The 13,019-nt window shown below is 36.7% G+C and overlaps 1 protein-coding gene across 10 annotated transcripts in view; it reads left to right on the top strand.

Moving 5' to 3' along the window:
* Positions 1–13,019, top strand: part of MEF2C (myocyte enhancer factor 2C) — a 137,381-nt gene that overhangs the window by 2,296 nt on the left and 122,066 nt on the right. For 3 of the 10 annotated variants that reach the window (XM_074952829.1, XM_074952837.1, XM_074952828.1), the window contains exon 1: positions 4,408–4,954. The gene's annotated coding sequence lies outside the window, so the exon portion shown is untranslated. Of the gene's footprint in view, positions 1–333; positions 433–3,279; positions 3,388–4,403; positions 4,955–13,019 lie in introns of those variants that run through there. The other 7 variants (XM_074952831.1, XM_074952830.1, XM_074952839.1 and 4 more) reach the window with 5 other exon arrangements.

Genomic DNA, 13,019 nt, shown 5'->3' with positions numbered 1-13,019 from the left:
ATGCAACCATAAATGTATTATTTTATATAATACCTACTTGGAAGATTATTACAATCTGCGATCAATAGTTTTATTACCATTCACAATTTTATTGATATTTCAGCATCCCCAAAGTAGGATTCAGATGGATTTTACTGCAGTTGTTTAATACATAAAGGTATTTGATCATATATAGTTAAAAGTCATATGATCTTGAGATGTAAGTTCAGAACAATAAAGCCTCGGTTTTTTTCAGAAGCTGTTTCTTTCATACATCTCTTTAAATGTATTTGCATCACTACCACAGACCTACATTTTAATAATATGCTACTTTTGTGCTTTTAAATATCTAAGGTGCCGAATAAGAATTGTAAACTGTGAAGTAACTACTATGGAACAGATTAAGTAAAGCATTGGAGGCGGATGATTTTGACAATAAAGAGGGTGTATGTGGTGAGTGTTTAATATTTATTGTATTTAATGTTATTAAGTAGTATTTATAATTTCAAATTTTAGGCTCAGAGCAAAGCCTTGACAGCAAACTCTGCTGTATTGTGTACTTACAGGTATACCATTGACAAAGGCTTTCTGTAATAATTGCTTGCTGTGCATTACACCATTTTAGTAGTGGCATACCATTTTATTTAAAGTTCATGTCTCAGCCATGCCTTGTGAATATCTTTTATAATTAATTCATTTGACAAGAAATTATATACATTCCAGTTCTTTTCTATGGTTTATAAAATATTTAAATTCTGCTCCTGGAATCCATATCCTATTATCTTTGAGATTTTCCGAATGTATACATTATGTTCAATTATAAAGGCATATGAATTGAAGGAATATTCTGAATGACTGTAGAACAAATACAGTACTGTTGAATAATCTTGTGGGGTAGATTATAGCCTTGATTCCTCTCAGGGTGGGTTGCTGTGGCAACCGCCCCAGCTCACTTTAAAATAATTTTTTAAAGCTCACTTCAAAAGCTACACCCAGCATGGGCCAAGTTAAAAAGCAGACAGACATAGGAAGAAGTGCTTTAGTACACTACTGTTATGAGATAGAGAGGTGGTTATAAGAGCAAGAGGTGGAGTTGGGTGTGGCAGAACTCTGCACAGAAAATAGAAACTATACCACCCCAGGGTTAGGATGCAAAGTCTGTGGATCATTTTGCCCTAATCTCAGTCTTCTTCTGTTAAAATGTCACTTAATGATGTAAATTGGTAGCCTCATTTCTTTTAAGAAAATTAAAAATGGACTTTACTAAGACCCTTTATAGGGGTGCTCACTAAGATAACCATGAGATAATCACACTCTAAGGAAAAGAGACACTTGGCTATATCTCATTCTAATAAGGCTTTGGGGATCTGAACTTCTAATGATCCCACCTCATGTTATGCTTTATTGTTTAATTCAGATATGGCAGGTGGTGCATTGGAAAAAGGTGCAACGTTGTTCATAGTACAGGTTGTCAACAGGCCTATGAATGACCAGTTTACAACAGGAACTATAGCTTAGATTAGACCATTTTGGAAGAAATCCAATGGGGATTCTCCCCAAAAATATTTGCTATTTATGATGCATGTTTTTAAAACTTGGTGCAGATAACAAAGCAAAGATTTTTTGTTGTTTAAAATTATTCCAGATTCTAAAATTAACCCTACCAGGTAGAAAGCTTCTGCACATATGTCAAAAGATATTGCATATTTGTGCACTAATACATGCTTTATTGAATCCTCAGATTGTGAGGAAGCATGCCCTCTACTGTAGATCTGTCCATCTGTCTATTTTTCCGCTTAATGTTTGAACTCTGTTTTAAGATGGAGGTGTCCTCTACCTTGTTTTGGTGAATTGTGCTCTGACAAAAATCTGGCACAGTTTACAGATACTCTAATATATGAAGGTCACAACTATTTAAAGATTAGGCCCTCAGAGTCTAAAAATGTGGAAGACATAGTAGACCTATTAAGCTGCTGTACATATTACTTTGTTGTGCTAATTGCTATCTGATTTCTTGATGTTGAATTGAGGTACCGTCAAAGCTTTACCCTGTCAACTGAAGGGTCTGCTCGAGCAACTAGACAAAATCCTGAAAGATGCATTTAGCTTGCACAAAGTGCAGCAGATTACCGCCATTTTCATCTACAGCACAAAGGTGTGAGCCTGGAAAATAGATGTCCCAACGCATAATGAAAACTAGATGTCCCAAAGCATTTTTTTTAAACTAAGAAAATATTAATGGTATTGCTGTGGGAAAGACTGGTGCTATATTGACGCTTGGGAGAATGAAACTCTAGCTGCAGAACAGGCACAGCAGGGGTAGGATCAGCGTGCCTCACTCCAAACCTGGTGAGACCACTAGGGCTGAAAGAGTAGTTCAGACTTCATGTTCTCCCAGGTTTTGGCCCCTCTGCTGAAACTGCTAACATGTGTGCCAACTACTGTCATTTATTATATGTCTGTATGGTGCCTACCTGGCTGAGGCCTCTAGATGCTACTGCAGTATAAATGTTTATGTTTATTTATTATTAATTATGAGAATTGTTGTTGTTGTGTTTTATGGGATGTGGATATCTGTCCAGTAAGAATTGGCTGCCCACTATTATCAAATCTGATCATGATGGAGTAGAGGGTTATGGGACTTGTAGTGAGTTAAGGCACCACCTAAGTATCAAAACTGAGAACAGTCATGGGCAATGTTTTATAACTCCATCAGTTTCATTCAGATCTGGTCATGCTTTGAACATTCCTGCTTTAGAATATACAGTAAAGTAAGCAGACATTTATTAATTACCTACACTGAAATTTTAGAAGTCAGTCAATGGCCCAGTGGGATATTTACATGCAAAAAAATGTGTAGGATTAGGCCCTTGAAATAAAAATAAAGTAAACCAAAATAAATCTCACTGTTGTTTTATTCACTGCTTTGATTTTATATATATTCTTCAGGTTTCCTTTACTCCTGTCTGTTATGGCTTATACCTTTATAAAGTCTCCTGTTGCTCTCAAAGCATTATAGAAGCGTGCTATCTACATAAAAGTTAAAACAAGAATCAGCAAAATAGTTTTACTCACAAATTTTTAAATATGCTTAATTTTGACTTTAATTTGTATACAGAAGAGTCCTTTCAATATTGGTTGTAAAGGTAAATGAGCATATGAAGAAGGTTCTGTCCTATTATATAGTGTGTTGGAAATACTACATTTCTGTGGAAAAGTCTGCGGAAAGACCATCTCATGCAGTAGGGTCTGATTTGGACTTGTCCAATGAGGCAAACAGTACTTTATCTAACCAGCAACCCTGTTCACTGAGGGAGTCTGTTTATTTGCATTCCCCCAAACGTTAGCATCACGATCGTTTCTCTCCTAGCCCCGTGTCTGCTTCCTGTACAGCTGAAGCAGCCCAGGGTAAGTGAAGTCACCAGCAATTGGATACGGAAGTCTAATGCTTTTGGGAAGTTGGGTTGGTTTACAGACCGAAGGCTCCGAAGAAAGAGGCCAATAAAGGTGCAGGGAGACGGGGTAGGAAATGTCATGCGGGCTAAAAATACACACGCCTGCTGCACAGATATGTTTGGATATGTTTCGAAACTGATTAAAAAGTTGCTGGCCTGACAGCCCCCAGTTGCTGGGCTGATGATGCTAGTGGATCTTCTCTGCCGCTTGCATTTCAGCGCCCCTTTCAGTTTATTCTCCTTTAATAATTGCCGGCATACTCTATTTCAGTTGGGTACCTATCTCCGCTTTCTTGTACATAGACATTGGAATGTATTGATGCCCAGATATTTTCCTGTCGAACACATATGGGGACGATCACGGGCATATTAGGGTAGCAGCATTTAAAATATAGTTGTAAACCCCTTTCCCCCGTAACTCCTCGCATTCAGGCAGCGATTGTTTTGTGTAAGTGTTGCCACTGAAGGACATTGGGCGCCCTTTATTAGCCGCAATTCCAGTGTGCGCAGCATTTGCCGTGGCTGTTTCGGAGCTGGCCCAGAGTGTCTCTCTCCCAGATCCTGCAGTGGTCTTGTGTCCTATAGCTTCTGTACCTCATCAGAAAGGGGGGATGGGGGGGGAGAGATGCACCCGCTTGCCGTGTTTTCTTAATTTTGTATTATAAAGCATTGTCATTAGGTTTGCCTGTGGCATATGCCATTACCCCCACCGCAAAACTAAAATTAGCAAAATGTCAGGAATGGAGAGATTGATTCACCCAAGATGCAATTATCATTTAAAAAGTGCTTGATTGAGGTGCTGATGTTCGGTGATTTATTCTGCATACCATATACATAATTAAAGTAGTGTAGTGGAGTAATTTATCAATCTAGTTTAGACTAGAGGGGCAAGGAAAGGAGCTGCTGCCGCTCTATGTTTGTTTTATTAAAACGCTTTCGGGATCTGATCCCGCCCTCTTTTTGCAAGAGTGAAACTGATTATTTCTCCAGCTCGGGAGGAGAGAGTCATTCGTTTGGGATTGTGGGAGAGAGAGCGAGAGAGAGACAGAGAGAAGGGAGGAAGGGGGAGAAACGCAGAAAAGGACACCTCATCAAGCGTGTAGTTTTGAATCCCTTCCTTGCCTCTTCCTTCCCCCCTCCGCGATGTTACAAAGGCTGTGAGCTGCTCTCTTTTTCCCATTCGCCTTCTGTCACTTCCTTCCTGGACGCTTTCAGGACGAGTCCGGTTACTTTTAATCCAGCCAGCAGCATAGCCACTTTCTCCTCCTCCACGCTGTGCACTCACACACACACACACACACACACACAGATACACACACACACACACCCCAGACATCTTCTGGCTGCTATTGGATTGACTTTGAGGCTTGTGTGTGGTTCAAGGAGGCTGCATGTTGAACCAGGTGGTGAACACTTAAAAGGCTGGAAGAAGTAAAGGGTTTTTTTTTGTTTTTTTATTTTTTTTTCCTAAGAAAGGAAAATATCTCAAGGACTAGTCTGCTCATCTAAATGTTTGCAATGTAAGTACATATGAAATTCAGAATGGAAATAAAATAGAGTGGGGATTGTATATGAGCCCCATATACATATCCTCTTGCATTTTTAAGAATGTATGTGTACTGGGATTGAGGTTAGTTGTATACTTTTAAATATATGATTCCACTATCGATTGCCTTAAAGTAACTTTTTAGTCAAGCAACTTAGTTAAATCACCAGCTATTCAAATTACTCATCCCCATCAGTCTCTTGAGTGTTTAAAGTTTCATGAAGTTAGTTCGCGTTGTTAGTGTGCTTGATATCGTGAAGTGTGTGCAGTTTGGTTTTAATATTTCATCAAATGCTATGACCTTGTAGTACGTGCCCCTGGATTTATCAAACAGTTCACTGAAGAAAGTCTGGCATGGGAGCAAAACACTCTTAAACGTCATATGCCACTGCTCTTTTCAATTCTTGCATTCAGTTTTAGATAAAGCATGCCTGTAAGTGCATACCTTTTTGCATCTCCTTTTTTCACACTTACGTTTGAGAGGCAGAGGCAGCTTGCATTATGGCATTTGGTATTTACTTCTGTTAGAATGCAAGTTCTGGTATTCACATAATACTTGAATTAATCTTTATATTAAGAGTGAGTAAGGTTAGATCTCCTTTACAAAACTAGCTATTTTTTACTTCTGATTAAAGTTACATAAGGTCTAAGATAAAGTTTGGTTAAAGGGGGAATTTAGAGAGACTGTTGGTGCATTATGGAACTGGAATACTTATATTTTCTAGATAATTTAGTATGGTGTTCTGTCATCTTGGAAAACCGAACAAGAATAAAACTATATTACTAATTCTTTTACTCCAAAAGTACATGCAAAGGGTAAATAGCACAGGGAAAAAGATATATTCATTTTATATCTGAATAATTTCTGTCACTTCAGGGCCCTGTGATTATATGTTTTTAAAGAAAGTTTTTATTCTCATTGGTTGTATGTGGCGGTTATGATTAGGAAATACCTGTCTTTTAAATTAAATATCTTAACATGTACCTTAATATTAAGATGTAAGAGAAAGGCACTTTGCCAATATTTTACTGGAGGTCTGTGGAGAATTGCCTAGTCACAAAATGCATTTTCCTACTACATATCTGATGATAAATTTAATGTCAATTGCCTTAAATTATATTCTAATTTCATAGATTTATTTTAAAAGGGGTATAAAGGTGGCCAGCAGACCAATTATGTTAGACAAAAAAATGTGACTAGCTTTCTTTTTATTGGCACTTTGCAGGGTATTGTGGTTGCAGAGGAAAGATGTTTATATGGAGTATAATAACTCTAATCCCTAGAGGCTTGGCAGGGCATGGAAATATAACCACCTGTGAACCAGTTTGAACCTCTGTATTACCGGCTGATTTCAGTTTCAAACACTCATGCAATTGGCCACTTTGGAAATATGTCATTTTCTAAATTATTATTGTTAGACGATGCTTAGAACATTGTGCTGAGACAAAAACCAACCAACCAACCAGAAATCCCACAGTGTTTCTTATTTTAACCGTTTTATTTAAATAATTATAGAACTATGACATAATATATATATTTTCCTCTGTATTTGGGTGAAATATGTCATTCATATTGGGTCAAATACTAACTCTTGTTGAAGACGCTGAAAGACTTGACTAAGTAAGAACTTCAGGTTTGGGCCCTAAATCCAGAGTGTCTGTATTCCTGCAATACACGTCATTTGGTTTTAAAAATCTGACATACATTTTTTACTGTTTATCTTATGGACAGTATCTGAAGGACAAATCTAGGGCCTGATCATGCAAAACCTGCATTCATGCAAGTAGTCCTTAAATAAGTCCCACTGATGATGGTAGGACTACCTGTATAAAGATAGACAATTCATGTGAGTAACAGTTTTCAGGAACAGGCGCACAGAGAGAAGATCCTAAATCATTTGTCTGTCTGGTAGTTGTCATAAGATGTGAAAGAGTAGAGTCCCATGTTACATTTCCTTATGAAAGAGTAGAGTCGTAACCTACTATCCCATGTTCTCGGAGTTTCTCTCTTTAGCCTGTTTGACCAAGAAAAAGCCAATTTAAATTTAAACATGCCTTTCAGTGTTGATGCTACAATAAATGAGGAACAATATGTGAGATTAAAATCTTTCCAAATGATGTGTCTGGATTGCCAATTTAGGAGTACCTTACAGTGATCAGACAAGCACTTTTAACTTTTTAAGCTTCTTCCAATTTCATGGTAGTCTGAAGATTCTTCTAAAAACTTTTTTTAGTGCATATATAATTTTTCTTGATAAAGTCCTTTTATTTGTGTGTATGTAAATTACGCACAGAAAAGAGAGAGGGAGAGAGAGAGATGATCACGTAAACAGTTTTATCTTGTGAGTTTCAAACATTTAGTGCCTTGTGGACAAACAGAAATTAACCTTTCCAGACTTTTTCCAGAAGTTCATCTTTAAAAGTGTTTGTGAATGTTTTTAACTTCTTTGTGTACCTCTGTAATAGGAAGGAATAGTTAAATAACTACGTAGAAACTTAACAGTTGCGTAGAAGTTTCAATTTTATTTTTATTTTATTTTTTTGCCATTTTAAGTTTTTCTTCCTTTTACCCTTTTTTGTAACAGGTTAATTTTTCAGCTGATACGTAAAGTAGTACAGTGCATCCGTAAGAGTATTTCTGTATCTTGTTGAGCAAAAAGTCATTCTCTGATCTTGAATGCATAAAAGAATGTTTTATGATTCTCAACTACCTTTTCACCTGTTGGACCAAGCTTCTAAATTACACATTAATTTACCAAAAATTCAAAAAAGATGGTTTGGTGTTGTTTTAAGTACACTGATTGTGGAAATAACATAAATAAGATACTCTATAATAAAATAAAAGTTTTATTGTATTCATTGATGCAACATTTTGGAGTATAATTTGTGTAATGCACTTCAGGCTTCTTAAATCCCACAGTATAATAAAAACAGACATTTTTCTACATCTACATTTTAGTCTATTTGGTGATTTAGAGACAAACCTCTAAAATTAAAACCAGGTTTATTTGTAACTCAAGAGGTAGAAAACGTTAGCACTAAGATTAATGATATCAGGTTAGTCTATGAAAGGGTTAACAATATACCTTTGCACCTTATTTCAAAAATAAAACATGTACAGAAGAACTCTGGTCAGCATGCACGATTTAACTTATAAGTGAAAAATTGAAATATTTTAAATACTCTTTTTTTCATTTTATAAATATAGTAATTGCCTGGCTTCTCTGAAAGGATTTAAGCTAATCTTCTGAGAGCTGATGGTCAATATGTTACATGTGGACAGGTGATTAAAAGCTAGTGTCTTCAGTACTGTACCTTAATCTCCCAGTCGCATTGACTGCAGTGCAGTAGAGCTTGGCTGTTCACTGGGATCTGTCATCTTTAGGAAATCAGACCAGCTTATAGAGGCGATTCACAAAACCAACAGTGACAACAAAGTCTTATGTGCCTTACAAAAGAAGGATTAGGCAGTTCTCATGTCATTTTGATCGGACAGAGATAAAAGCTGATTGCTGCAGCATGGCAAGGCACACGTCAATTTCAATTGATTACTATATAAGGATACTATAACCCTGTTGCTTAGTCATTGTTAAATACAATTCAAAGCAGGGAAAATTCAATTTTGAAATGATTGGTTTTATATGATGTGATAAAAAAATGATCCACATGGAGCATTGTTGCATGTCTTTCAAAAAATCAGTTTATTCAACACTTGTTGAAAATAGACTTAACGTTTAGAGTATGTGAGTGTTTTGGAGGCTTTTTTTTTTAAAAAAAATGGTTAGGTGATACATCCTTCAACTGTAATTAGATCATTCTTGAAACTGCCTGAGACTATACTAAATTCATAGCACTTATGCTACTAGGAACATATGCAGATAGCATCTGCATTTTACAATTTAGCAAAAGTGTGGCACTAAGCATCAAGTAAATTATCTTAGTTCCAGGTATATTCCATTTAAAATGTAATATTCAGCTGTACTTTGTGTTACATCTGTAGACATCACAGTATGCTTTAAAAAATAATTAGCAAATCAAATGTGGGCCTTTTTTCTTTCACTACAATCTAATTTGGCAATATAATATAAAGTGTTCCTGTTAAAGTTATGACATATATACTATCCCAACATTTGGAAGTATCAGACTTTCATAGATGACTAGTTCTGGTAATGTCTTACCTTTTTTGAAACTGAACTTCTTTTTTTACCCAACTGATGCCTCCTAGTGTTTCACATAATAAAACACTAATGAGTCACCCATAAATGTAAACATTGCTTTTTCATTGCCTACATCTGATGTGATACATAAAATTAACATTTATGTGTTCAATTTTGTGTGATATTAAAATCAGACAGGAAATTCCTGTAAATGAGATGTTTCATTTCAATCGATACTATGCACACATTTACAGTTTTTCTTTAACACTGTTTAACTGTATTTTGGAAAGTTTGTATCCCAGATAGAGAGCATTTTCTGTCTCTTTTACTTCCCATGTACATTTATGAACTTTTGAAAGTATTATAGGGCTCAAATGGGGTTTAAAAAAGATGCGGATAGTTTAGCTTTTCCATTTTTAAGGCCCTGAAAATATAGCTGCAGAAGAGTTTGAAATATCCTGGAGTGCCTCACAGCCAAATAAAATTAAAAAAGAGAAAGAATGTTGCGAGACGTGCCGTCTTATTTCAAACCCTAAAGCAGCATAAAATAATTAAGTTTTGTCACATTCTGTAATTATTCCTGTGTATTTTATATCTGAATAAGTAAGAGAACCGTATTAATCTAATTTTTAAAAGTTTGGAGCGTCCACAGCACTCTGACTTCAATGAAAGCTGCAAGTGACCAGCACCTTTGCAAATCAAGTCTTTTATATATAGATGAATAGAGTACATAGTGGTGAAAACTGAAATACAGCTTTAGATTTCCACAAGTTTGATATGGCTACAACATGACTCACCAATACTTGAACAAAAATATGATTTTATTAGATTAATACCATCTGACAGTAGAGGATTTTTTTTGGAGGGGAGAGGGGTCTGATGTTCAAAAAAGTTGTATAGCACCAAGGTTTTTGTGGCTCCAGCAAACTACTGTGATGAAGTATAACTTACTGGACTCCATTTGCACGGTCAGGTGCAATTTTATAAGGATGAAGAAGAAAATAGGATTTGTAGCAGTTTTTCAAATTTGAATGTCACAAGATTTTCAGTAAGGTATGAGAATAGTATAACTGTGACCTCAGAGATATAACATGTTGTTCTAACGCTTTGAGGAAAAACACTGGATTTCATAAATATTTGGCTTACCATGTAAGTTACAAATAGATATAAAGAGAGTGAGACTCCTTACACTTTCACAAATCTGAACTTTACCAATTAAAAAATCTCATAAAAGTTAATGTCTTTTTCACAATGCATATATAACACATATGGGTGTATATTAAGATATAAATATATATTTTCAAATATTAAATAGTTATGGTCATATCCATGTATGCAACTCCCACTGAAATAAATTGGAGTTTGGCTTTAGATCAAGTGCAGCATCTGGTCTTGATTTAGTTGGGGATTGGTCCTGCTCTGAGTAGGGGGTTGGACTAGATGACCTCCTGAGGTCCTTTCCAACCCTGATATTCTAGGATTCTATGATTCTTTAGGTTGCATTCTGCCTCACTCACATATCTGTCGCATTTATGAATAATTTAAACTAGGGCTCAACAGTATTGGGATCTGCCATTTATTTAAGCCACTTGTAATCGGACAGTATCCCGGATCTTTAAACTTGTTTGAATCTTGGAAACACTTTAAAGTATGAAAGAGGGTTCATCCTTCAACCAGGAAAACAAATTGCAAGAAGGGATGTAAGTCTCCCACAAGAACTACTGTAGTTGCACTGTTTCTTCCCTTGAAAAGAGAAAGTAAATTTGAAAGATTGAAGTGGAGAGGAGCACGGAGAGGAATTTTTTAGGGCAGCTCAAGTGTGGGGAGGGTATGTCTAGGAGTATTAGGCTGAAATTAAGCTAAACTGAGTGTCAGTAAACATTTCCTTACAGTGACACATATTTAGGTTGTGGAATAATGTCCTCAGGGAAATGGTAGAAGCCCTATCGTCTGAGTTATTTAAAACTTGATTGGATGTAGTACTTGAGAATTTTTGAGACTCTGCTGTAGGGAACAGTCCTATAATGGCAATGGGGTAGACTAGATGACCCAATGGGCTAGATCCTTGGCACTTTGTGCCATTGCAGTGTCATACAGGGGGCTTAAAGCTGTGCTAGGGCTCAGCATGTTGGCTATGGGGGCATGGCAGGGTTGGGGCTAGAGAAGGAAGAGATTCAGAGATCCTGACCAGCGGAGCAGCTCCTTGAGAGCTCAGGTTGAGGCAGCACTGAGGCAGCCCCCAGGATCAGGGGTGGTGTTGTCTTGGTAACATAAAGTCCCCCACTCCCCCGTGCTCCTTGTTTCCTCGTGCATCTCGAGTTGCTTGAGTGAAACTGGAGCTCTGGCATAACATGTCTTTTCTGATTCTAATTTCTTTGATTGTATGATTTAGAAGGCAAAGTTAACTATAGGCATGATTATTAAAATATATGCTGTTCCTGGAACCCAGCCATGTTTATCATGTATCTCTAATGCCATGATCCAGAGATGTACAGTTAGGCAAATCAGATTAGAGATAACACTATTTGTGTTGTTTCCATAAATATAGGAAGGATATATGTCATTTGTGGAACCAATACATAGTATTTGCAGTATTTGCTTTTAAACAGTCAACGAATACCAGTTAACAAAATCTGTATAAAGGACATGGTGGAGGATTGTGAAAATTGCTTGGAAAACACATCTACAAAGTAAACTTAATGCAGCATGTTGTCCATGGGAAACATTACTTTATAATGACAGAAAAATGCAAATACTAAGGAAGCTTTATTGATTTTAATTCATAATAAATTATATTATTCTTAATAACAAATGAATAGCTATTGTCTATAAGTAAAATAATAGTGCATTAGTCTAACCTAAATAACATTAAAACATTTCAAAGATCAGCACAAAAATTAAAATGGTCCAGATTGTCTCTAGCGTAAAAAGCCACAGAAGGGCACTTTTTACTGGGGAGTCTGTAAAAAAGTGAACAAATCTTGGGTATGTTCCGAAAGGGTGGAGGGGGACAATGTGTCTGGTTCACACCTTCACAGGCCTGCCACAGCTCCATCCCCATCTCTTGCATGTCGCATCCACGTAAGGGTGAAATATGTGTAGTGGGGTGGATTCCCATGAAGATCTTAAGGATGTGACACGATCTGGATCAATGTGTAGGACAGTATTCAAATGCACCATAGTGGGCACAGTTGCCAACTTTCACACGGTAAATAAGCACCCTGACTTTCACAATATGCCAAAAATCAAGCTAATACCATTTCAGAACAAGGCCAAAACAAGCCAATCCCTAAGAACCCCAACACTCTATGTGATTAGATCCCCCAGCATGCAGTCTGGGACTGTAGTGGGCCTGCTGTGCACCCCTGACTCTCTCCCCCCCTTGCCCGTGCTTGCCCCTTTCCTGTGCTTGCAAGGAGCCAATAAAAAAAAAGAAGCAACAAGCTACAAGCCAAAAACTAGCCAACAAGCAACTCACAAGCCAATTAAGTCAAAAACAAACCCAATTTCTGCATTTTTTTCATGGGTTTGGCTTGTCTGATCATGGGTCACAGCCTTTAGTCCTTATATAAAGCCTTATTCCACAGAACAAAATTTCCATTGATGTCCACAGGATTTGGCCTGCTATGAACAGTCAATAATCATGCAGAATAAATAGGGCAACAGTTTCAACAGTATCTTTAACCACAATAATTTAAAAGTGTTTTCATCGATATGAGGAACTGATCTTTGAAGCAGTTTTTGATGAGATCCTGCATTACCTACAGACTGTTCTGAGAGAGTGGTATGATTTTCTTCTTTTATCTTGTTCTTATGTATAAGATGCAGATGAAGAATTGATATAAGTTATGCACATGGTTTTGACTAAAAAATAGGTTTATT

This window comes from Natator depressus, chromosome 5 (genome assembly GCF_965152275.1).
Source record: "Natator depressus isolate rNatDep1 chromosome 5, rNatDep2.hap1, whole genome shotgun sequence".
NCBI classification, from domain to species: Eukaryota; Metazoa; Chordata; order Testudines; family Cheloniidae; genus Natator; species Natator depressus.
The sequence above is the reverse complement of the archived record's forward strand: the minus strand, read 5'-3'. Positions and strand labels throughout refer to the sequence as shown.